The sequence below is a fragment of the Lepisosteus oculatus genome, chromosome 14, assembly GCF_040954835.1.
Source record: "Lepisosteus oculatus isolate fLepOcu1 chromosome 14, fLepOcu1.hap2, whole genome shotgun sequence".
Taxonomy (NCBI): Eukaryota; Metazoa; Chordata; class Actinopteri; order Semionotiformes; family Lepisosteidae; genus Lepisosteus; species Lepisosteus oculatus.
In genome coordinates this window covers 34,442,477-34,469,277 of record NC_090709.1, presented here as the reverse complement: position 1 = coordinate 34,469,277, position 26,801 = coordinate 34,442,477, and the positions used below count along the sequence as shown (strand labels likewise).

The 26,801-nt window shown below is 44.5% G+C and overlaps 4 non-coding genes across 4 annotated transcripts; all 4 read right to left on the bottom strand.

The window, feature by feature from the left end:
- Window positions 1-8,650: 8,650 nt before the first annotated feature.
- trnaa-cgc (transfer RNA alanine (anticodon CGC)) lies at window positions 8,651-8,723 on the bottom strand. Its single transcript has one exon. It is a non-coding gene; the product is annotated as a tRNA-Ala (tRNA).
- A 3,450-nt stretch (window positions 8,724-12,173) lies between these two features.
- trnal-uag (transfer RNA leucine (anticodon UAG)) lies at window positions 12,174-12,255 on the bottom strand. Its single transcript has one exon. It is a non-coding gene; the product is annotated as a tRNA-Leu (tRNA).
- Window positions 12,256-15,736: 3,481 nt separating this feature from the next.
- trnay-gua (transfer RNA tyrosine (anticodon GUA)) lies at window positions 15,737-15,824 on the bottom strand. The gene is given in 2 exon segments: window positions 15,737-15,772; window positions 15,788-15,824. It is a non-coding gene; the product is annotated as a tRNA-Tyr (tRNA).
- A 5,564-nt stretch (window positions 15,825-21,388) lies between these two features.
- Window positions 21,389-21,481, bottom strand: trnar-ucu (transfer RNA arginine (anticodon UCU)). Its single transcript has 2 exons — window positions 21,445-21,481; window positions 21,389-21,424 (listed from the first exon to the last, which is right to left on the bottom strand). It is a non-coding gene; the product is annotated as a tRNA-Arg (tRNA).
- Between the last annotated feature and the right edge of the window lie 5,320 nt (window positions 21,482-26,801).

The window sequence follows — 26,801 nt, the reverse complement described above, 5'->3', positions numbered from 1 at the left end:
CGACGCCAAACCGCCAGTCCACGGGCGCGGGCGCCGGACATAGACGTCATAAACCCTTCCGAGGCGCAGGAATTATAGATCACTGTAGTTTCTTCTGGACCCGGGTTAGGGACAGTGTGCCCTCCGTGAGAGTCTTCTGAGGAAGCCAGTGTCTCATGGGTGTCCAGGCTTGGTACCATCTGTCCATCACAGGACACACAGACACACACACTCACACACCCTGGACAGGACACCAGTCCATCACAGGACACACACACACTCACTCACACACCCTGGACAGGACACCAGTCCATCACAGGACATACACACACCCTAGATAGGACACCAGTCCATCACAGGACACACACACTCACACACCCTGGACAGGACACCAGTCACTCACAGGATACACACACACACTCACACACCCTGAACAGGACACCAGTCCCTCACAGGACACACACACACAACCTGGATAGGACACCAGTCCCTCACAGGACACTCAGACACACACACTCACACACCCTGGACAGGAACCAGTCCATCACATGACAAACACACATTCACTCACACACCCTGGACAGGACAGCACTCCATCATAGGACACACACACACCAGGGCCAGTTTTCCCAGAAGCCAATTAGCCCAAAAGCCTGTCTTTGGACCCGAAGAACACAGGGAGAACATGCAGACTCCACACAGACAGCCCCCCCCCCCCCCCGGGTCCAGACCCGAGCCCGGAGCCCCCCCGCGCTGAACCCCTCTGTACAGACGGCCGCACACAGCTCCGTTGTTCCCGATTCCCGAGGTGATCTGTTAAAAGAAGCCGGTGTGTTGCCTCCAGGTGACATTTCCTACTGGAGTCAGGACAGGAGGCTCTTCTGTACACAGAAGGGGATGGGGGTGGGGAACAAGCCGCCCAGCCCTGTGGTTGAAGCCGATACCCCGGCTTCTCTCCAGACACAGCTGGGTGAGCTCCTCCAGTCAGTACAGGGGGCTCTACTGTACACAGAGGGTGGCGGGGGTGTGGAACAACTCCTTTGTTCGGGGCCTTGGGGCATTCTTGTTGTGAAAGGCGCTATATAAAAAAAACTGAATTGAAATTGAATCTTACAGGTTTGGGTTTTTCAGAGATCTTGTCAGAGATCTTGTCTGACGTGCCCGTTTCAAAAACGTAACAACACTCCTCACGTCCGAGCGCCGCCGGTCTGTGACGTAACGTATCCTTACACAACCATGACGGTTTCATCATGGACAGCACGAAAGCCCGAAAAGTGGTTGACATTTTAATTTGGCAACGCCACGATGGATCCCAGTTTTTTTTTTTTATTTTGGAGGCCAAAAAGGACAAAAAAGGAAACGTCCGGAGTGGATCGATGGTCATCTCTGCGGTTGTTCTGATGTTCTGAAAAAACAAAACAAAAAAAAAAACGGCTCGCTTGCCCGGTCGTGTAGTGTTTCCACACCCCACGCAAATCAACTTCTCTTCGCCCCCGGGGGCTCGTCGCCCGCAGCACCCCTCTCACGTGATAGGGGCTTCCCCCGGCTGTGACGTACTTACCCTACCCCCTTCCGCAACGTCATACCGAAGGTCGCGCTTCGGGCCGCGGCGATGTTGACGGACTGTCTTGTAGCGTGAGAAGGGTTTAAATTTTGACTTAAGGAGTTGGCCATCGTTATATTTCGCGAGGTATCATACGGGGGGAAAAAGAACATTTATATTTATCAACCTACTAGTAATACTGGGTGGATGTCACATTCCCCAAAGTTCAGTGCCTCTCTCTAATAAAGTAGAAACGTGACATTGAACTCCGTTCGAAACAGGAGAAATCACCAGGACACGATACAACTGACGTCCGGAAAAGAAAAAAAGAACTCCTATTCCCATTTGTAATGACCCCGTAGTGTTTTTCCCGGTGTGCGCTCATCTTTCGGAGACCCGTTTCTCTCTGGTGTTTTGCTGTTGGAATAAATGCCGAGGTGACCCTTCTGTGTGGAGTCTGCGTGTTCTCTCCAGCGGGTCGTTTCCTACACCGCAGGGGCTGATCGAACCGGGGTCTCCCAATCGTCACAGAAGTGTGTGTCATTTTGGGTGGTGGTGGGGGGGTGCATCGGGGATACTGCGCCCCGAGGGGATAACCTCTCACCTTACTCCGGACGAAGGGAGAAGACCTGTACCTTCACGAGTCCGGGTTGTGAAAACTTCTTCTGGCAGTTCAAAACGTTTCGAAGAGACTACAGCGCTACCCTGTTTTCCATTTCTATCGTGTATTATTATACAGTCATAAGTATCTGTGCTGATCACAGATCCCCCTCTCACTACCAGGACTGAAGCCCAGTGCAGCACGAATAATAATAATAATAATTAATCCGTCTGGACTCTCCACTCAGAGCTCTTCCCAGGTCAGGGGGATCCCCTCCAGCCCCCCCAGTGTGCAGCCCCCACGTGGATGATGCTCCAGTCGGCTCAGCACACAGCAGCTCTCAGTGGGGAGGAGAGCAGAGGGATGGAGCCAGTTCAGAGAGGGGGGGTGATAAGGAGGCCATGATGGGTCAAGACCAGGGGGGGAATCAGGCCAGGACACTGGGGTAACACCCCTACTCCTCTCCAGAAACACCCCGGGATTGTTAATGAGCACAGAGAGTCAGGACCTCGGTTTGACGTCTTATCCGAAGGACGGCGCCTGTTTACAGTCCAGTGTCCCCCGTCACTATACTGGGGCATCAGGACCCACACAGACCGCAGGGTGAAAGCGCCCCCTGCTGGCCCCACTCACACCTCTCCCAGCAGCAACCTCAGTTTTTCCCAGGAGTCTCCCCTCCAGGTACTGACCAGGCTTCTACCTGCTGGGCTCCAGTGGGGAGGGGGCTGCTAGCTGGGAGCTGCAGGGTGAGATGGCTGCTGGGCAAACGATGGCTAAAGAGCTTCCTAGGACACCCTGGAGTTCGTGGTCAACTTCCTTCTCTTCAGACGGAGGTGGCTTGAAATCTGTCTCGTTTCAAGGAGTATTGGACACGATGCCCCCCCTGCTTTAGCCCCGCTAACTGGTGGCACGCCGACAACGAGGGCTCTCGGCCTCAATCCATCAACCACAAACTCTCCGGGATGAAAGAGAAAGACAGACTCTGTTTGTTCGTTTCGGGGGGGGAGGGAAAAAACCAAAAGCTTTTTTTAAAAAACATTTTAATGATGCTTAACAAAAGAACAAAAATTACAATACAGATTAATGTCAAGGGACACACCCCCCCCCCCCCCCCATCTAACGATCATCACAGGACCTTAAAATAATACTTAATAATACAAGGTCATGCAGACGATCTGAGGACTCAGGTGGAGATAATGTGAAAGTTTTCCACAGTCCAGTCTGGGGTCCCTCAGCTTCAGTCCAGACTGGGGTCTGGGGTCCCTCAGCTTCAGTCCAGACTGGGGTCCCTCAGCTTCAGTCCAGACTGGGATCTGGGGTCCCTCAGCTCCGGTCCAGTCCAGTCTGGGGCCCCTCAGCTCTGGTCCAGTCCAGTATGGGGCCCCTCAGCTCCAGTGCAGTCCAGTCCAGTCTGGTGTCCCTCAGCTCCAGTGCAGCCCAGTCTGGGGTCCCTCAGCTTCGGTCCAGCACAGACTGGGGTCCCTCAGCTTCGGCCCAGCACAGACTGGGGTCCCTCAGCTTCGGTCCAGCACAGTCTGGGGTCCCTCAGCTTCAGTCCAGACTGGTGTCCCTCAGCTTCGGCCCAGCACAGACTGGGGTCCCTCAGCTTCGGTCCAGACTGGGGTCCCTCAGCTCCAGTGCAGTCCAGACTGGGGTCCCTCAGCTTCGGTCCAGCACAGACTGGGGTCTCTCAGCTTCGGTCCAGACTGGGGTCCCTCAGCTTCAGTCCAGCACAGTCTGGGGTCCCTTAGCTTTGGTCCAGTCCAGTCTGGGGTCCCTCAGCTTCGGGCCAGCACAGCCTGGGGCCCCTCAGCTCCAGTCCAGTCCAGTCTGGGGCCCCTCAGCTTTGGTCCAGCACAGTCTGGAGTCCCTCAGCTTCGGTCCAGCACAGACTGGGGTCCCTCAGCTTTGGCCCAGCACAGACTGGGGTCCCTCAGCTTCGGTCCAGCACAGACTGGGGTCCCTCAGCTTCGGTCCAGCACAGTCTGGGGTCCCTCAGCTCCAGTCCAGTCCAGTCTGGTGTCTCTCAGCTCCGGTCCAGTGCAGTCTGGGGTCCCTCAGCTTCGGTCCAGCACAGTCTGGGGTCCCTTGGCTCCAGTCCAGTCCAGTCTGGTGTCCCTCAGCTCCAGTCCAGTCCAGTCCAGTCCAGTCCTTGGTGGGGAAGGCGACTCCGATCTTAGCTGGCACAGAACCAGGAAAGGAACCTGGAAAGAATATTGTTATTGCAGGTGTGAGGGACACAGACACGGACATCACCATGACATCAAACAGCAAGAGGAGACTCCTTCTTGAATCACAGACACGACCGGGCGGCGTCCCCCTGTCTGCTCACCTGCACCTCCTCTTCTTCTTCTTGTCCTTCCCGGCAGCCTGCTCCTCCTCTCCCTCGCTCTTCCTCTCCTGACACACGGTCTCCGCCGCCTCCATCGGCTCGTCCTTATCATCTGTCTCCACCGACATGCAGCTCAGGGACTTTAAAAAGACGCACCAGCACTTCTGAAGCAGAGACAGGAGAGTCACGTTAAGAGTCGGACTGGACACTCCAGGACATGAACACTGCACTGAGAGAGAGAGGGGCTCATACACACACACTGACTGGACACTCCAGTACATGAACACTGCACTGAGAGAGAGAGGGGTTCATACACACACACTGACTGGACACTGGACAGGAGTAAAGAGAGAATCAGAGCATTACCCACTTTCTTTTTCTTCTGTCTCACAGGAGGTGGTGATTGGACCTCCTCCAGCTGGAGTCCGAGTAGGGAGAGAGGGGGCAGGAGAGGGACAGCACAGGGAGAGAAAGAGAGAGACAGGTGAGTCAAGTGTCCCAAGAGTACAGAGACTCTGCTGAGATCACACTCGCAGTGAGTGAGCCTGGGTGTAGCCCACTAATACTGACCCACTGTACACCATAGGACAGAGAAGAGGAGGAGGAGAGAGACACACTGCCTAGACACCACAGGACAGAGAGGAGGAGGAGAGAGACACACTGACTGGACACCACAGCACAGAGAGGAGGAGGAGAGAGACAGTGACAGACAGGGCTGACAAGACAGACAAGATGGCGAAACTCCACCACAGACAGGACAGGAGGCAGGGTGGGACCAGCACTGACCTTCTTCCTCTCTCCTGCCGGAGGAGCTGTCTCCACCTCCTCTTCCTCCTGCAAGTCAAGAGACAGGCTGAGAGAGAGATGGGCTGGTGGGACATCGGCGAACAGAGCTGAAGGCAGAGAGCCGGGGAGACAGGCCCAGCTGGGACAACGCAGGACAGACAGAGAGACAGACAGAAAGGAAGGAGAGAGAGACACAAAGATGAAGGCACAGAAAGACAGCAGGCAAAGAGAAAGATTGAGATTGAGGGACAAACAAACCGAGAGAGAGAGCGGAAGGAGAGAGAGAGAGGAAGGAGAGAGAAGGACAGACAGACTGACAGACGGGGCTGAAAGAGAGAGAGACAGAGAGGCAGGGACAGACAGACAGCAGGACGAGAGAGAGACAGAGATCGAGGGACAATAATTTGGTTTCGAAATTTATTCTGAAAATATACAATCATTCACTCCTGAAAAATATCGAGTTCAAATTATACATTATGTACAATATTGTAATCAACATATGGCTAATCATCAAAAATAAAAAAAAACTGTACTGGGGGACACAGCTGGCTGTGCTGTTCTGGACAGAACACACTGAGGTCCAGTTTCCACCTCCTGCAGGATCAAACAGCACCTCCACTGGCTCTCCAGTGAACAGAGGGACAGACAGAGAGGCTTCAGGCTGCAGGGTGACATTGTCTCTGTGAGCTGAAAGACAATCAGGACAGAGGATGATATAAGAACACACTCTGTCAAGAATATAGAGCCCTCTAGTGATCCTACTGTAGACCTGCTCACCACCCACAGTGACGATCACAGTGCTGATACTGCTTCCATTAAGGTCCCTCACTGTGTAGTTGCCCTGATCAGCTGGAGTGAGGGAGCGGAGTGTCAGAGAGCTGTTCTGCACTGACACTCACTGTTCGTACCTGGGGCCAGGGAGCCCTGCGCTGCTCAGTAAGACTATACGATTCCGGACAGATCGTGCAGGATCAAACAGCACCTCCACTGGACCAGCAGTGTGGAGGGGGGAGACAGAGAGGCACCAGGCTGCAGGCTGTGGACTTCTGAGTGAGCTGAAAAGGGACAGGTAGAAACATGTTGAATATTTAGTTTTACAACAATACCTTGAGTTTGGACTGCGATCAGCTTCATTTTGTATTTCAGCTGTGAAAATGCAATTTCAAAAATGCACGCCACAGTCATGTTAGGTTCAAGTTACAGTTGCATCACAACTCAATACATTTGCAATTCACTTCTGAGATAATTGTTCCTGGTGTTTGTGTTGTGTATGCCTTGCAATGGAGGGGTGAGAAATAATGGACTTATTACATTATAATGAATAATAATTGCTTACACTTATATAGTGCTTTTCTGGACACTCCACTCAAAGCGCTTTGCAGGACATGGGGACTCCCCTCCACCACCACAAATGTGCAGCATCCACCTGGATGATGGGACGGCAGCCATAGTGCACCAGAACGCTCCCCACACACCAGCTATGAGTGGGGAGGAGAGCAGAGTAATGAAGCCAATTCATAAATGGGGGTTATTAGGAGGCCATGATTGGTAAGGGTCAATGGGAAATTTGGCCAGGACACTGGGGTAAAACCCCTACTCTTTTCGAGAAACACCCCGGGATTTTTAATGACCACAGAGAGTCAGGACCTCGGTTTTACGTCTCATCTGAAGGACGGCACCTGTTTACAGTTTTTCCAGTGTCCCCGTCACTATACTGGGGCATTAGGACCCACATGGGCCACAGGGTGAGAGTTCCCCCTGGTGGCCCCACTAACACCTCTTCCAGCAGCAACCTTAGTTATTATTGTGAAGAATGAAAGAATATTAGGAACATGAAAAGGTTGAATGTTTTAAATGCGTTTTTTTACTGAAACATCCGCTACAGAGATGCGCACACACGTCATTACAAACGCACACCTGCACAGAGACGTCCTCAAGCGCCTTGTTCACAATTATGGGCTCCAATAGGAACAAAAAACGCCAGCCTGACAACTCGAGCATTCAAACCAAGAACCCAACACGTACTTATGTTGGCAGCCTGTGCAGAAAAGCAGAAAGAACCACAAGCCTTCTCTATTGGGAGGAAAAACACACACTCCCTCTCTCACACTCCTGATTTCCTTAAATAGCTCATTCTTCATCTCTGGCTCCTACATACAGTATAGCAGCGCTCAGTCTGCTTTGAATAAGCCATAAATCTAAGATTTGTTTTATCTGTTCCTCTTGTCTAGGCCTAGAGCTGCTTTTCATAAAAGAGCTGTTTGCATAAATAGCTAGGGTTACAGCTGAAGACACCAGCTTCATCCCCCAGTGTGTTATACGTCGGGAGCAAGAGAAGAGGGCCAGGCCGTGCCTTTTCATAGATTTTTCTTCTGAAAAGTCAGTTTCTCAGAGGCAGATTTAGCCCCTCATGCATTGTAGAGAGATAGACACGCCCGCGCGCGAACAGTTAGAGCTGCACCCTCACACAGAGTCAGACCCGCACAGACACATCCTCTTGTTTAAACAAATACACAAACCTGACGGCGCTCACAATGATCCAGACACACACACACACACACACACACACACACACACACACACACACACGACATCAGTAGTCACACTTGCACACTGGACCCCAGCTCAGTCCTCACCTCCAGCTCCTGCAAACCGCTTCGAACAAACTGCATTAAGAAAATTAGGTTGCGTTCCGGTAGCAGGCCATCCTGGGCACCAGTGTGAGTTACACACTCATTTGTAAAAGCCCTTCCGCATCGTCGGGCATGCTTCACAGTGCTGGACCTGGGGTGTGGGTGCTGTCTGTGTGGAGTTTGCATGTTCTCTCCCTGGTCTGTGGGGGTTTCCTCCAGGTGCTCCAGTTTCCCACAGTCCAGGGACAGGCTGCCACTTTCACTGGGCAGTGCACCGTCACCGTGGCAGCATGGTGGGTCGGATCTGATTTCAGTCTTTATTTCCTTTTTTAGAGATCCTGTAACCAGGACCTGTTCACTGCCATGACGGACATAAGGAACAATAAAGCCGAAGTCTTGTTTCCCACAAGAAACAACAAAACCGAAGTATTGTTCGATGTGCCGGTACAAACTTTTAGGTTATATAGTCCTTCCTTGCTGCTTCAGACGTCATTCGGTGTTATGGTAAGGGGGGGGTCGTGGTATTTGGCCAGTTAAGAGACCCTGGCCAAATGGTCAGTTTAAGATTATGCCCCCAGGGGGTTCCTTGCTCGCATCTGGAATCCTTATCAGTTAACCCCCTTTCCTGCCATAAACCCCTGTTGCTTAGAAGTCTAATTTTCAGGCAGAACTGACTTAAGTTAACCCTATTTACATCTTGTCTCTTACTTCAGCCCTCTTCCATTTGCTAGTTAAAAGTTGTACAACCCATTTGTATGCGACAAAAGAAGCCAGTCTGTTTCCGCCCGGTTTCGAACCGAGGGCCTTTCGCATGCGAGGCGAACATGATAACCACTACACTACGGAAACAGTGGTAAGATGTGCCCAGCGGCCCAGTGCTGAGCTTCGCCAATGCGTTTCAGCTGCTTCCAGTGCCTTTATTGGAGTGCGCTGATGGACCGTGCTCTCTCTCCAGAGACCAGCACGCCTGTCATGGACGGAGCAGGAAAGGCGGTGCCACATTCTACAGCCCTCTCCACGCAATCGGGCTACTGAAGTGGAGAAAATCGCCTCTCCAGAAAGTGCAAATATCATAGAGGTAGAGGTAGGGAGAGAGGAGGAGTACAAATTCAAGCAGAGGCCTGAGTGGAGCACTGTCGTATGGCCCTGACATCAATCCCTCAACTCTCTGCATAAAGCAGTGTCTTATGGCCATAACATCCCACCCCCACCACTCTCAATGGAAAGCACTGTCGTATAACCATGACATCCCACCCCCACCACTCTCTGCATAAAGAAGTGTCGTATGGCCCTGACGCCCACCCCTCCACTCTCTGCGTTAAGCTGTGTTGTCAGGCCCTGACATCCCACCTCCGCCACTCTCTGCGTAAAGCAGTATCTTCAGGCCCTGACATCCCACCCCCGCCACTCTCTGTATAAAGCAGTGTCATATGGCCCTGACATCCCACCCCCACCACTCTCTGTGTAAAGAAGTGTCGTATGGCCCTGACACCACCCCTCCACTCTCTGCGTTAAGCTGTGTTTTCAGGCCCTGACATCCCACCTCCTCCATTCTCTGTGTAAAGCAGTGTCATATGGCCCTGACATCCCACCCCCACCACTCTCTGCGGAAAGCACTGTCATATAGCCCTGACACCCACCCCTCCACTCTTTGAATAAAGCAGTGTCGTCAAGCCCTGACATCCCACCCCCGCCATTCTCTACGTAAAGAAGTGTCATATGGCCCTGACACCCACCCATCCACTCTCTGCGTTAAGCTGTGTTGTCAGGCCCTGACATCCCACCTCCGCCACTCTCTGTGTAAAGCACTGTCGTATGGCCCTGACATCACACCCCCACCACTCTCTGCGTGAAGCACAGTCATATAGCCCTGACGACCACCCCTCCATTCTTTGCATAAAGCAGTGACGTCAAGCCCTGACATCCCACCTCCGCCACTCTCTACGTTAACCCCTGTTAACTCGCTTGCTGAATGATCTCTCAAGAAATCCCTGGTGAGATTCAACAGGTGTTTTCTTCAACAGCCACTAAAAGTCTGATGACCTTCTCTGGATTTCCTGAATATGATGTAAAATTAGTTCAAATCATTTGGTAGTTAACAGAACAAAATGCTTTGGAGGTACATTTAAAACAGCAGAGCAACACTGTAGCACTTCGTGTGTGACTGAGTTTAATTGTGTAAACCTGTCTCTCTATGAACACGAGCAAAGAGTTCTCACTCAACAGAAGATTGCGATGTGAGCACAATAATGTAAGACATCTGGTGATGCCAGGGATTGAACTCGGAACTTCATACATGAAAACCATTGAACTACATCCCCTATGGCACAGATGGTGGAACTGACTTAAAGATGTGCATATGTTCACTGACCACAATCCACCCTTCATGAATAATTGAAATGAATAATTTATTTTTATATCCAGTCACATGGGCGACGGTGGTTGATTCTTCAATGGGGGAGAGCGTTTTTCTACCTCCTTACTCGACTGTCTTTCAATTATGTTTTCCTTGAAATCTTTTTGCATCTTTTAAGTGCTTGCGATTAAATTACGCATAGAAAAACAGCAGTACAGTTGATGTTCATGGACCGATGCACACAACTCCAGTGATAAAGCCCTGTCTGTAAATATTGTAGAAGAACGTTAAAGGGCGAAACAACGCTCCAACCACGGGAATGGTAACAAGAAGGATCGTGTTCTTATTTAATATGTGCTTTTGAATTGCCTTGTCAATACACACAGGCTTTAGAGATGGACAAATAATTTACAGTGGTGTTTGTAAACAAAGATGGAACATGTTTTTTTCTATACCAGGAAGAAAGGAGCAGACTCTTAAACTTTAAGAGACAGAAACAATACCTCATCACAGCTAACACTAATTAAAACAACATCACAACAGAAGAGTGAAGCCTTGGGTGAATCAAATTAGTTTTCATTGGTCGTCTGTGTCTTCATAACTTTGTAGGTGAGAGAGAGGATTGCGAAAATGTGCGGGTGCTTCTTAGAAGTGTGTTGGTAGTACAGGTGACTTCCAAATAATTGAGCCGGGTTTTAATCCCGGCCAGTGCATCCCCAAACCTTTTCAAGATAATCATTTATCCGGTAGCACATCTCCTGAAACTAACATTCGAGGTAGGAAGCGTGCTCTTAAACACCAAAACACTCAAAAAGGAAGAAGCAGATCTCTGTACACAAGACAGTAGTGCGATATTAGAATTTCTGAGTTCTTGATGGATTCAGGCTCCTTCTCAGAGGTCCTTGCTCGCCAAATAACTTTACATCTGAGGAAGAGCACCACGGAAAAAAAACCCAACTCAACAAGCGAGCGTGTTGGTTGCTCTTGCTCTTAATGCAAGGAGCTGTTTTTTTTCCTTGCAATAATCATTATTAACCAAAAACAGCAGCACAGGTAAGTCGCATTTGTGATTATGTCACTTCTCTGCTTCAGCAAGGTCAATAAAAGACTCTGAAAGTAGTAAAGCAAAACTGAACTCAAAATCATATTAGGAATTCTGAGCGATATCTCCATACAGGTAATCCAATAAGAACGTTTAAATATTTGAATATAATCTCTCTATATATTTCGCTGCTTTTTACCCGGAGTAAAACTATTGGATTGAAGGAATGCTAACCGCTGGGTTAAAATGTATAGTTGTTATTTGGAGAAATCTGTAAACTCGTGATCTTATATGTTTTAAAAGACAGGACAGGGAAAAACGACAGTGCTGATTATTTTCCAGAGACAGAGCACTGATGACCTCTCCGAGCTGATTGATAAAGCCCACCCAGTGGATACTCTAGCAGAACGTCAAAGAACATTCACCTTTGTATCCAAAGAAACGACAGGAACAACATCAGGAAGCACAATCAATTCCCCTTTTAAATCTTTCCTGTAAGGTATGCTATGTGAATTCATGAAGTTAATCCTCTGATCTCTTTTGATCACGAACAAAGTATTTCTGATGGAGCGCTATGTTCAAAGATTTAATAAGCTTTACCCCTGCCAACGATTCGGCGTGAAGAATTAAAAGTTTCACAGACAAAAGCAGCTCACCACCACAGCCAATATCAAATGTACTTGCCGGTACACTATCATGTGCACTGCCTCAAAAGTGATCTCGGCAGACGTTGTTCCCTACATAAAGCTGAACGTGCCAAAGAGAATTTCTATTGAGAAAAAATATTTTTTCTGCCTTGATGTTAAGCCTGTCTTTTAGAAAGTCTATCTCTAAACACCTCCCACAGCCTAACAAAAAGCGCTTTTACTGATTGTATTGCAGGTCTTAAAACATTAATATTTGGCAGCAGTGGGATTCAAACCCACGCCCCCAGAGAGACTGGAGCCTAAATCCAGTACCTTAGACCACTCAGCCACGCTACCTTCCTTCATACCCATCTTCACATTGCTGGCTTGGACTAGGGGGGGCTTCAGCTCTTGTCGTCAGATCTAATGATATCATGACATGTGGAAGTGACTGCACCTTCATCTTCCGAGATGCTTTCAATAACACAAACGCTACTTTCACTGGCACAAACACAGCAATAATGAAGGTGGTGGGATTCATCCTTTGTGCTGTTTGTAGGGGTGTAACTCTACGGTGATCTGCTGACTTGAAGAGCAAAAATCAAAATCCTCTGCTATTACTGTTGCTTTTTTCATAGTTTCCTCAAATCCTTCATTTGAACGTAGATTTTGAAGGATATTGATGATAATACCACATAAATTGTGGTTTTCTTGTGATCGCCAATTTTATTCAAATAACAGCCTTTTTTACAGTTCCTTGCGTGTTTCACAAGGTATAATAGCCCCCTTCGCATCCTCAGCTAACATATTTTAAAATTACAATAGCTTATACAGCATGCATGTTTACATTTATATTAAAATTAAAGTAAATATACAAGAATACATACAGTGCTAACCCAATAATTCTTGTCAGGTTCTGCAACAAATCTGCGTTGTTATTTTAACATGTTTTAGCTGAGGGTGCAACAGGAGTATAAATGAATTTTCCCGCCAGCCATTCAAAGACCAAATTCCATGAGTGAACATTATTTTCTCAGATGTTGCCGGCATTGGACTTTGCCGGTGGTTGTCCACAACTGTTGTAGTAGTTCCTTCTTGAAATTCGACACGTGCAAAGCACTCGTAATATCATAGGTGTTAAAGTTCGCTGAGTCTATTCGAGTCATGGTGTGTATCCCTGCCTATCATTGGGAGACGGGTAACTTTTTTACACTCAGATTCCAATCTTCAATGCTTTGTGTGAGAGCTTACATAACTTTCATTTTCTCACAATTTCTGACGATTGTTCCAAAGGGGCACCCTGTCAATTCCGAATACTTTTCAAAAATCTGCCTGCATGTTTGATTATTGTCATTTCACTTAGAAAAAGTTCAATATTGATCATAACTAAAGAAAATAATGATCACGAACAAAAAAGGGATAAAGATGCAAGTCGATCTTGAATCAGAGCTGGGTGAAATGGGCTTCTGTTCTGATATGGTTGTATGAGAAACAGGAGGAATCGCCAATCTCCTATAGAACATGAGTTGAATCAGGAGTGAGACATTTAGTATACTCGTGCATATGTCAACGCCTGACCTACATCGTAAAACTAACATTAAGTTGTCAGAGACATTCATTTATATACAAACAAGAGACAGACCAAGTAATAATTCTACATTAGTTCAGGTGGGTAAACCTGAACTAACTAACTAATAAACCTTTTAATAATTCTACATTAACGTGTCCTACATTGATCAGACTAATTGACATGGTCTGATTCAGAGCCTGTGCAGTTCGTGCTAATTACAACAAGGACAGTTCTGATCCCTCATCACCGAACTGAACACAAGTTCAGCTGTTCTCCAGTTTTGTTACGCATGGTTTTTCATTGCAATTGAGTTCAGAGCTGGAGCTGATCTCCAGACAGTACAGTGTTTTGGGTAAGTTGTCGAAATTCGCATGAGGCTGCAGACAACTTACCCAAAGTGTTTTCTATAGCTTTCAGGTGGAGTTCATTTATATAAAACAACGTAAGTGGTATAAACGCAACAAGCCAGACGGCAGTCCAACTTATAATTTTCTGACGCGAGGCCTGACGCGTTATTCATTATGCCACTGACCCTGCTATTGTAGTGCTAAAAAACACGTTTTCTACATTTATGTCTGTTCACTCTAAAAACTCTAAAAAGGACAAAGGGTTTGTGTGTCCCGCTAAAATTCCGCTTCATTTCGAATGCAAATAAAAACCGTTTTGTTCCAAGAAATCATAGATTTGTCACATCCTTCATACTATACTTCTCTCTTGTATTAGTAAAGCATTTTGATTTAAACTGAACAATATATGAAAGGTTTCATCTATACACTTACACATAATAAGTATACGAATAAATACTCGGAAGAAGCCGCAGCTCAGGTATTAGAGAGATTTAAAATCGGATCGGAGGATTTAGAGTCCAGACTGCAAACCAACAGCTTACACAGGTCTTTTATAGAACCCTTTTGATTTCCTCTACTTTGTCCCTGTGATGTCATTGTCCTGCTCGCAGCCGAGCCCGACACACGTCTGGTTTCTGTCGCTTGACGCACACCCTGCAGTCCATGCGGGTCCTAATACCCCAATACAATGAAGGGGACACTAAACTGTAAACAGGTGCCGTCCTTCGGCTGAGACGTAAAACCGAGGTCCTGACTCTCTGTGATCATTCAGGAGAATGGTGGTGGTGGAGGGGAGTCCCCATTACCTGTAAAGTGCATTGAGTGGAGTATCCAGAACAGCGCTATATAAGTGTGCGTAATAATAATAATAATAATTATTATTATAATTGTAATGTAAAATGCAATAAAAAAAATATCAAACTTTGATTCAAAATAGATTAATGTAAAAACTGATAAAGCTAATGCTTTTTTCAGGGCTATAGCTGTAGCTGCGAGAAGGTTAAAAGCGCACAAGTGATCTGTCTTTCGTCAAAGTAATTGCCAGAGCAGTAAGACGCAGAGCACCATCCAGCAGCTGTAGACGATGTTCGGGGAAGAGCTAATTCTGTTTTTAGCACAGGGAGTGAGAATGAGCTCAGTCCGGCTCCGAGCAGAATCCATCCTGGTTTGGTTACAGTGCGCCTGAGGATCTTTGGATCGCAACGTAAAAAAAACAATTGCTCACATCGTGTGACTTCCACGACAGGAAGGAAAGATATCACTTAAAAAAATCAGAACTGAAGATTTGGATCCTGGGCCTCAATTTGATCAAATTATTAAAATAATAATTATTAAAATATCAAATTGTGTTTCTGCAACATTTCGTGCACAGTACGCCATTTTTATCTAAAAATAAAACAACAGTCACAACGAGAGCTTATACGCAGTCTGGGGTATATTCCCCTTTTATATTTTTGCCACTTTATATCGAACCTGTTATACTCCCAGAAGTGCACAGTAGCTTGTACAAATGTACAATTCACCACTGGTATAAACAGATGTGTGCCCTGTTTGCCTTTGTAAGCATTTGTTTAAAAAATAAGTTCACAATACGATAAAAACACAGAAAGCACAAACTTCATAATACAACGATACAAAATCAATACCAAATCATTATGCCAATTAAGTACCTATCCTTTGAAAACAGAGAACACCTTTATATCTACAAAAAACTTGACATTTGTATGTATTTTTGAATTACAAAGCAGACAGAGTAGTCCCTTAATTCAAAGATCGGATCTTGGCCAAAACAAGACAATCAGACGTGGGCTGAATTCGGAACAGGAACCTCTACTTCGTCGTTTATTGAACTTTTGATAAATGTCTGAATGAAACAGATTCGCTTTTTTAACTCTTTGATTAAAGTACACAAAAAGCACCTTCCTTCGAGCCGGAATCGAACCAGCGACCTAAGGATTCCCTACTGACTCCACTACAGTCCTCCGCTCTACCAACTGAGCTATCGAAGGGACGTCAAGCAATGCTCCCTAGCACATACTGCCCAATGTAGTGAAATGTTCCGGGTGATTTAAATCCCACTTCGACATCAAGTTTCCAACTCGTTTCCTTAGTCTTGTTTACCTTGAATTTAAGCCACGAACCAGGATTCTACTGTATAAACTTCCAGGGATATTACAAAATGTTTGATGGGCCATCAATCATTCCAGGCGGAAATTGACTCCTTTTTTTTCTCGAGGGATCATATTAAACATGTCATTAGTATCGAGAGGAGGATCACCATGAGACACAAAACAAATAGTTTCTTTCTGTCTTTATTAGAAAGTAGCGTTTGTGCTACATTAATAATATTTTCGTGGAAATAAAGAAGTTTCGAAATGTGGTTTTGAGTTAAATATTAGCGTGTTCATGTAATTAGTTTGTGTTTGTCATTACTATATATATATATTGCCATGTTACTAGAATTTGTAACTGAAGTTTACTAGTTGTGTTTTTTATGATGGTTAGACATTTGTTGATTACAATATTGTATATAATGTATAATTTGAACTACATATTTTTCAGGTGTGAACAGTTGTATATTTTAAGAATAAATTTCTAAAATAAATCATTGGCTTTATTTACTAGTTTCTACACCTATAAAAATCTTTCTTTGATGTATAATAGACCTTTAACTATATATGTATAGTAGTCTTCTAAATTTATCCGTATAATAGAACTACAACCATTTATGTATAATAAACATATAATCAATTTCATTCTAGACCAGTTACGGAGCACAGTTACACGTCTGGTATGCGTTCAATAGTCGTATATTCTACATCTTTTGCCCACTGGGATGTGCCGATTTTAACTTGGCAAACCAAGATACACATTTTCTAATGAAACCTTAATTAAAAGACAGTTTGTTTCTCGAAAGCGTGTTATGTAAAAAAAGAGAAAAACGAAAATATATGGATGGTAATCTTTCAAAGCTGAAGATTTTACTTTTGAAAAATTGACATTTTATGTACTGTATGCAGATGCATTCGCTGGTTTTAGAACTTTGCTGTACTTCCTGAATCATTTTCAGTATTATAAAGTGGGTGTAGATTTTTCTTTCAGGTTAGGACGCGAGTGTGTACATGTGTTTGATTTTCGTTTCACTGATTCTCATTGAAGATTTGGGAATTAACGACGAAAGAATCAGTTGCCTCGGAAAGCAGAAGGTTTGGTTCTGAACAATATTGAAGACACGCCCATGTAGAGCAGCGGGTGATGATTTGTGCTATAAAAGACCAAGTGCTCAAAGTGACGTCTGCGTTTACCGTTTAGACTTTTCATCTCGGGCGCACTTTTAGAAAGCAAAGATAGAGCAGTTGTGTTGAATCACATTATAGCAGCTGTCAGCAGAGTGGCGCAGCGGAAGCGTGCTGGGCCCATAACCCAGAGGTCGATGGATCGAAACCATCCTCTGCTATGTACACTTCATGCACGATTGATAAGCATGCCATCAGTTTAATGAAGTGCATTAAAACTGTTTTTTTCTCTCGTGTGTATGAAAGCTTCACACTTAAGGTACTCTTTCATCTTTACCAATAGCAGATGCCCAAATGTATCTTTGGTTGTTCTGCGATCCTTCATAGTTTCCTCAATTCCTTCAAATGAATATCCATATCAAAGCAATTATGTATATATATATTACAATTAAGGTACATATTAAAAATATCAACGCACATTTGTATAATGCTCATTTAATAATGATTGTCAAGGATTGTCAAGTTCTCCAACAAATCTGTGTTCTAATTTTAAAATATTTTTGCTAAGGATACAACGGGTGTATAAATGAATTCTCCCAACAGCCAGTTAAAGAAAAATTCCACACGTGAAGATGGTTTTCTTGGACATTGACTTAGGTACTTATTTGTTTACTTGTTGTAGTTGCACACGAGTAAAACACAAAGATTTCCTGCCACATTCAAGAGGGTTTGCGAAGAAATCCCTTCAATTTTTAGCGGAGATTTTGTTTACATCATCACAATCTGAAGCACGTCCCTGAGTATGTTTGACCCACCAGCCCTTTGTTTAACAGCTGCACAGGGACACATTCCCGTTGCTTTTCACAACTCACATGTTTGTAGTTAAAGAAAATAAAATACTGTCATTTTCCTGCCAGCTGGCAGTATTTCTTCTGCACTGACTAAGAGTAACCAAGAAGTTCATTTCATCTTTCGCAGGCTGTAATCTACAGAAAAGGAAGTGAATACTTGTATTAAGCTAAATCAAGCCGACGGAGTTGCACTGCTGTTGTTTTTCTCCACTTTTCGTTAAAAGGAGAAAAAATCACTGGCATTTTTTGGAAGCATTTCTTCTGTCCTGAGAAGCAAGATTTGTATTTTATCTTTCAGAAGTTGTATGAATTTCTTGAAGTTCAGAAACAACTTGTTCCAGAAAAGAAATTAACACTTGCTTCAAAGTAAATCAAGACGTCGGTGTCTCTTGCTGTGTGTGCTCTTATCTGTCCATCTCTCTATCCTCTTCTCTCTGGCAGTCTGTGTAGAGTATCTGAAGGGGATGTAACACCACTTGGAAAAGAAAAAAATTCTCAGGAAAATTCTCAGGCAGAATAAAAAATCATTATTCTCTTCTCAGTGAGATTCACAGCTCAGACTCACACTCAGACAGGATCTCAACTCCGTACTGCTCTCTATCCTCACAATCCAGAACCAGAAGATATTCAGACAATCAGTGCTGCTACATGAACAATATCAGACAGAACAGCCTGGACTCATGTCACATTTCCCCCTTTTATCTTTCCTCCCAGCCCTCTTAGAGACATAGAAGAGCTCCTGGTTCTCCTCTCTGTGAACTGGGCTCAGGGGTCACTGATCTGGCAGTTGTGGGCTCTGTTCCAGGTCGAAAGCAAGAAGGATCTATTAACGCTTTCCAGGACTTCCAAACTCTTCAGTATTACTTTCTTTACTGTATGTCAGCCTCCCAAAATGTTTATAAATGTTTTATGAGTGTGGAATTATCTTATTATTTATATACAGTATTTATGTAATAAACAACAGTAGTGACACTATGATCGGTATATTGATTATTTGTAGCCTATGGTCCGATGGTCGTGTCTACAATAGTGACCATTTGACCAGTCTGTAGCTCTGAGCAGTGGGACTCAGATCACACAGAAGACCCGCCTGTGTGTGATTCCATACCAGCCCTGGGATTCAGCTACTCTCACAAATGTCTCACAGACCGTCTTATAAATTTACAATTAGATGAAGTCATGTAACAGTTTTACAGATAATTTAAATAATCAGACAGCAGTTTTGGCAGTGGATACATCTCCACATGGGAGAAAGGAACTGAAATATATGTGCTCACTGTAAAGTAGGAAGAGGTGGTCAGACAAGCAAAACAACTTTGCAGATAATGTGAAGTGACATTGTTTTGTGTCAATCAGCTCACAGATTTCGCTTCATGTGCCTTAAGCTGTGCAATTTGTATGGTTGTTGAATGAGGTTGATTTCTTCACAAGCCCAGTCAATTGACAGTGGAGAGCTTGCCGACACACACCTTCATGAAGACTCTCTTCATTGTCAAGTCGCCTCCTTAGCATACAATAGTAGCACCGACACTAAGAGAAAGGATGAGAAATAGCGTTTATCAAGCGATTGCAGTGTTTGTTTGACTGAGGATCCTTGTGTGCTGAACTGGCCTCTGGAGAAGTGTAGTGCAGTAAAACAGAAGGTTTGTGTCACTCAAGATTGTTACAGAACAGAACAATACAATTACAATACTTTTATGAGAGTAAATATTACTGGTGCATCACAGTTCTTATAATGGTGAAAACAGGAGCACCTTCTCTACATTTTTGACTGAAGTATTTAAATGGAAAGAAATACTATCACTATGCAATTCATAAATGCAATTGACCTCCTCTAAATGTTCTAGTTTGATGAAACAATGTATGGAATTAGGTGACAATATCGGAATTCATTCAAATGCTCAGGATTAATTTTCAGCAACAAAAAAAGTGCTCGGAAATATTTTACAAGAATGAAACCTTACATTCACCTAAATAAACATTCACCATCTACATTAGCAGAGAACAGTAGGACAGAAGGTTAGTGTCACTGGACACTGCATCAGAGAGGCCGATCTCTTCTCCCTCATTATGCAGGCTTACCCACTCATGATGAACTGTCCTCCAGCGATACTCAGCTGCCATCATCGACTCAGACATGACGTTCATGTACATATTATACCTTAATATGGCACTGCGTTACAATAATTTGATCAAAACAACTGGTGAAAAAAAAGATAAAGACTTTGTCCAAAAAAGAAGCATTTATACCTTTCCTCTCCTACCAGCCATTACAAGTCACCTAGTTTTTAATTTAGAGCTAGATTAAAGCTCTAGTCTCTTTGGGGGTGTGAGTTGGAATCCCACTGCTGCCAAATAAGAAGCAAAAAACACACATTTGCTGCAGAAGTAACAGGAGAATTTGTGCCATTCAGCCTCATAGCGTGATGTCATTTTCTCAGGCTCATTTTTAGATGCTTGTGATCGAATCTATGATTCTTATGAGTGTGCCCTCCATAAAGGTAGCACAGATATAACGTGCCAAGTTTTCAGAGAATCGCATTAAATACAGGTCAGAAGAAGGCGACAAAGTGTCCGCTAGGCAGTTCAGCTATTTCAACGGTGTTCTCTGTTGTTTAGGTCCAGAATGACACCCGTTACAACCAGGAAACACACAGTGTCAGGCATCAAAAAGACTTCCCAAAACCCTGATCCTCTCCTTGATCCGGTGATGGCATCCAGACATTTCCTGCAACAAAGCCAGGATACGGTCTTCAACAACACGAGTGAAAGGCTAATTCCCAGCTTTTGCAATCCTTTGCAAAGAAGGACCGCATGTGCTCAGTGTTAAATGCGCTGTTCATTATTAGTATTAATAATAATAATCTATACATTATATAGTGCCTTTAAAGGTGGCTTTTCAAAGTGCTTTACAGAATGAAACCAATAAAGTTAAAAAATACACAAGATAAGCAGGATGAGAATACACAGTTAGAGGAGACAATAGATGGTGGTATTAAATACAGTAGGAACAGAGGGGTAAAGAATAGTTCATTAAAGGCTCTTCTAAAGAAGAGGGTTTTGAGTCTGGATTTGAAGGAGTTTAGAGAAGGTGACTCTCTGATATCTTTGGGAATAAAGATCCAGAGCTTTGGTACAAAACAGGAGAAGGCCCTGTCACCCATAGAGTGTAGATGGACTGGGGGACAGATAGGAGACCAGAATTAGAAGAGCGAAGGTTGTGAGGTGGGGAGTAGGGCGATAACCCAGACAGGTACTGTGGTGTCAAGCCATGGAGAGCCTTATAGGTGAGCATGAGGATTTTGAAGTTGACAGGAAGCCAGTGCAAGGAGTCCAGGACAGGAGTAATGTGATCACAGTCCAGTGCTAATTTCTTTCTTGTGGCTGCTGGTTCATTTTCAACTGTGGACTCTTAAGAAGTCCTTTATTTGACTTGATCAACACTGATCCCTAGAGGATTTTGAAAGGTTGAATCAAAATGATACATGACTCTGGTGAGACTCGAACCCACAACCTTTGAATGACTTCATTCTATCAAAGCCTAGAAGTCCAATGCGCTCTCCATTGCGCCACAGAGCCAACCGATACATCGCTATATAAAACAGCTACAGAAAGCTGTAACTCATGCTTCTCCCGTTGTCTTTAAATTAAGCTCCATAAATATTGACAATGAGTGGCCTGTTGTCTACGAATAGATACCGCTGGGATTCACACCCAGGGTCTCCTGGTTTTTAGTGAGGCGTCTTAACCAGCTAAGCCATGGTGCCAAACCTGCTAAATGTTATCCACAACTTCAACCACCTGTGAGAAACGGGCAACTGCAGTGTCACGCCTGCTGGCTCAACAGATAATCCTTTTCGAAGTTTAAGGAGAGGATTTCTTTGTCAATTCAATTAAACATTTTAGAAATGCTGAACGATTGATGTGTTTCACGCGCAGAAATATTTTATCGTTACGTACTTTTTCTGTGCAGTAAGTTCTCCTTCAACTCCGCCCAACAACAGAGGTCGTTTTTAATACAGGAGTAAAGGCACACTGCACATCAGCAAAACATCCCGTACAGGTTTAGGGAGAGCGACATCAGTGATTGGAAGGTTGGAAGTTTCGGGTCACTTTTTTATTATAGATTCAAGCAGCCCTGAATACCTTTTCAAGAAACATTTCAGAATCCCAGTCACGTCCAGTATGATTGCTACACAGGTCTACAGTATACAATCAGAATACTGTTTGTGCATTATATAAAACACACCGCCCAAAGCATTTCTAAAACAGGAATTACATGTTTCTGAATGGCCCTCCTTTATAAATAAAATAAAAGGTCTGAAGCCTGCTCCAAAGAAGCACTTTATTCAGAGCTGACAAAGATGTGATAGGAAACATCTCGGAAAATGAAGATGCAGTCATTTCCACGCGTCGCACAACAAGAGCTGAACCCACCCGACGTTCTCAAGAGAGTAAGGTGTAAGGAGTGTGGCTGGGTGGTCTAAGTGCTGGGTTTGTGCTCCATTTTCTTCGCTGGGTTAGGTTTGAATCTTGCCACTGCTAAGTGTTGGTGGGTTAAGACCTTCCTTCTATTGCGACGTCAATGGGTAAAAGCTTTGCTTGGCAGTCTGTCGAGAGACTGAACTAGGTGTTTCAAGATAGTGTTTGTCAGCTTAACATCAAGGCATAAAAAAACCTCATTTTGTGTTCCCAACAGCAATGCTCTTTGGTCCCTTCAGCATTATGCAGGGAACAACATCTGCCGTGATCACTTTTGAATCGTAGTGTGCCGCAATTGTTTTTAAAATTGGTTCTGTAGTGTAAGAAAAACTGGCCGTTCAGGGACGCCAAATATGTAACTGTAGTGGCTCTCTGAAGGCACCAGTTCTGTAGGGTTTGGGCATTTACTGAGACAATTATTTATTGTAGCAGTAAATCACAAAGTTGATTCTTTTGATGGCTTTAGAGTCCAACCATGCGACATAACTCAAACAACGCACACACACAGGTGCTAATACACGAGGATACATTTATTAATACATAGAATATGCATGTAAACCTAACAGATCTTATCGAGAGGGTTATCAGAATACAAAAGATATATATTCAATCAGTTACAAAGTGTTACACATATCAAGAGGACATACGTTCAGTATATCATTCATTAAGACCGTTTCGTAAAGTGAACTTGGTTACAACTTCTACATTAGATACTCAAAACAAGTACATAACTCTTAGGAATTAAATTGATATCAACTGGTTTGGATAACAATGGAATTCTCGAGCTGTAATGCAGTGAAGTTGAATACTCATCCAATTTCTGGGGATTCAGATCTCCTGCGGGCACAAACAAACAGTTGCAGGCTGTTGCTGTCCAATCCGCGCTCTCTGGCTCGGTGCCAGGCTGTGCTGTGCGGCTTGTGACGGTGCACTGCTGATGCTCACTGTTGGCTTTAACTAGCAAAGTTTGTGCACAGGAGAAAAGATGACTGTGGGTCCCAGAAAGTCAGGAAGAGGACCGGTTCGTTCCTGATGAAGAGCTAGTTCTGAATAGTGATTCAGCTGTCCACAGTTCCGACCTGTTCACGAGGCCTGCTGCTGGTTACTCTCTGGCAACCTCCACTCTAGACTCTTAGAACAAAGGAAAGTTCTGGCACTCGGACACACTGGCCGTTCCGTGGTTGTCCGAGCTGAGTCTCAGGATGGTCAGGAGGCACGCTGCGAGAATGTCCTGCCCTTGGGAGCCTTCTGCTCCTGGGCCGTCCTGCCCTGGAATTCTCCTTTGAATTCCCTTTAGAACAGTCCACAGAATCCTCTCCAGAATCTTACTGAATCTCCCTGAATCTTACTGAATCTCTCAGGCTCTCTGTGTTGCCTGTTTTTACCTGGAGGAACTTCAGCTCGTTGATTGGCTGAAAGTTCCATGGGCATCAGAGTCCCACGTGGGTTACTCGGCCCTACCAGCCCCTGATTGGTTGATCAAGGTGAAATATGAGTCACTTACTCCTGACACTTAGGAATGCAGTCCAGATGTCCAACTGGCACTCCCTAGACAGATAGGCACCAATGGATGACCATTGATCATGATAGCCAGGCTTAGCTAAGTGCATCCCCTTTGGGAGCTGTCCTTATCAGGAACCTTAAATCAGCCTGCATGAATAGTTTCTCTGTGGCTGCACCACAGAGATGAACACAGAAATGGGGCCTCATTTGGGAAGGCTCAGAACACTTAATTCTTTCTTATTAATAAGCCTCGCCGCTACAGTAGGCATGGTGCATTTGTCTGTGAAACTTGAATGCTGTGCTTTTTCACGCAGAATCATCGGCAGGAGCAAAGCTTATTCAATCTTTGCGCACAGCGCTCCATCAGAAATACTTTGTCCAAGTTTTGAAGAGATTGTGGGATTCTCTGCACACGCTCACATCGCGTACCTCAGACAACACCACCATTCGATGGGAAATTGATTCTACTTCTTGCAGTTGTTCCTGTGGTTGTGATAGTTACAAAGTTGCACTTTCCTCCACCTTCTGCTATAGTATTCATTGGGTGAGCTTCATCAATTGGCTCAGAAAGGTCAACTGTGCTTCGGAAAAAATCAGCAGCAGTGTCTTTATTTTGTCGGTGAGTATGGCTGTCTTTTAAAGCACATGAAAAACACGAGTTTGTGGATTTCTCCAAATAGCAACGAATTCAGCTGTGCAGAGCCTTACTGCTTTCAGAGGGTCTTTTACCGACGCTGCTGTAGTAGAGAAGTGACATAATCACAAACGCAACCATTTGTGCTGGCTGTTTAACTAAGTATTAAGCTTTTTTAACTATCACATGATTTTAACTAATTTAACATCATCTCCAGAAGAGCACCTCGCACTGCTCACTGAGCTGATGTATGTGCCCATTTCTCAAAAAATTAAATATCATCTGAACTGATTTTTTTCTACTTTAAATGCTTTCCTACTCTTTTAATATTTCAGTTAAATCTTTTATTTTGAAGTACTTTCCATTGATATTAATCCTAGTCCCGATGAATGATTCTGGGACATGGTGCGTCTTGAATAATGTTCTTATAGGTTTCAGTTTGGAAAAGTGCGCTCTCCAGAAGCTACCGAAACCTCTAATGGTCACACAAAGCTTAATGCAATAGCAACGTTTGGGGTTGAAAAAGAATATAACTTGCTATGAATATGAACACTGTTCCAGGAGGCGTGTAAGGACTATTTTGGCTCAGATCACCAATTTACCTTACATTTCTGATCCATTAATATCGCTATTGAATGCTAAAGGTAGGTCCTGGCAATACTTCTTGAGATCTTCTTTAGAAAAATTTAAAAAATATATATTTCCAGTACTAAACAAAAAGTAAAAAATACTGATTACGTGCAACTGATAAAATCTCTCTTCCAGGGACGTTGTAGCTACATGCAAATTACAATGGAAAACTTTATCAGCTTTAAAAGTTTCTTTTGCATTTATAAGACGATCAGCATGACACTCAAAACATACCTGTATTCAGTAAGCGGTGAGTCTGCTGGCTGAGCAAGTTGCCTCCTCTACACACAATAGCAGCCCTGACGCTAAGATAAATGAAAAGAAATTGCTTTTATTGGGCACTTTTCATATCCGATGAGCTTGACATCTCCCAAGGGCGATGGAGTTTTTTTGCGACACTGCTTTTCCCTTTTTTCTTCTTTCTGTACTCTGATGGAAAAAAAAAGAGAAATCATGTAAGGGAAAAATGTATTTTTTTCATGGAGAAAACGTGCACCAGGAATGTTTTGTTTTGAAGAAGTGATTTAACATGATACATGACCTAATTTACTAGAGTAAATGCTCACACTGCAAGGTCTGCTTTACTACAAGAGAGAAGTAGAGTGAAAGATGTCATAATTGCACTGCGTTGTTGAAAAAAGCATCTTTTTCTTTGAATTCTAAATCAATCAGAATTTCAAAGTGAAACACAAACCCTTTGTCTGTATTAAAGAGATGTTATTTTAAAACTGATAAAAATGTAGAAAACACGTTTCTCACTTAGAAATTTAGGATGGGATTATTACTATTACTAGTAGTAATTATAATCTTATAAATGCAGTTCTTTCTCCATTCCTCTTCACCCTCTATACTTCGGACTTTAAGTACAACTCAAAGTCATGCCACCTGCCAAAGTTCTCAGATGACTCTGCAATTGTGGGATGTATCAAGGGTGAGCAGGAGGAGGAGTACAGAGGACTGGTCAGCAGCTTTGTGGAGTGGTGTGGGTTGAACCACTTGGAACTGAATGTTACAAAGACAAAGGAACTGGTGGTAGATTTCAGTAGGAAAAAGGTCAAACCTACTCCTGTCTACATCCATGGGAGTGGCGTGGAGATGGTGGACTCGTACAAGTACCTGGGAGTGCACATCGACGATAGACTGGAATGGTCTAAGAACATCGAGGCCATCTATAAGAACGGACAGAGCCGACTTTACTTCTTGAGGAGGCTCAGGTCCTTCAATGTGTGTAGTAAGATGATACACATGTTTTATCAGTCGGTGGTAGCGAGTGCCATTTTCTACGCAGTGGTGTGCTGGGGCTCTGGGATTAGAGCAGTAGATTCCAAAAGGCTGAACAAGCTCATCAGGAGAGCGAGCTCTGTCATTGGGTCTGACCTGGACCCCTTGGAGGTAGTGGCTGAGAGGAGAATGATGTCCAAACTGGAGGCCATAATGGACAACTTCTCCCATCCCCTCTATGACAGGCTTGCTGGAATGAAGAGCACGTTCAGCAATAGACTGATTCATCCACGGTGCAACAGGGAGGTCATTCTTGCCGTCTGCCATAAGACTGTACAACGCATCCACCTTGCGTCTTGGCAGAGGCAACAGCGACAGTGACCTGTTTCTGGACTAAACGCATATACACATATACTGCTACATCTGTTC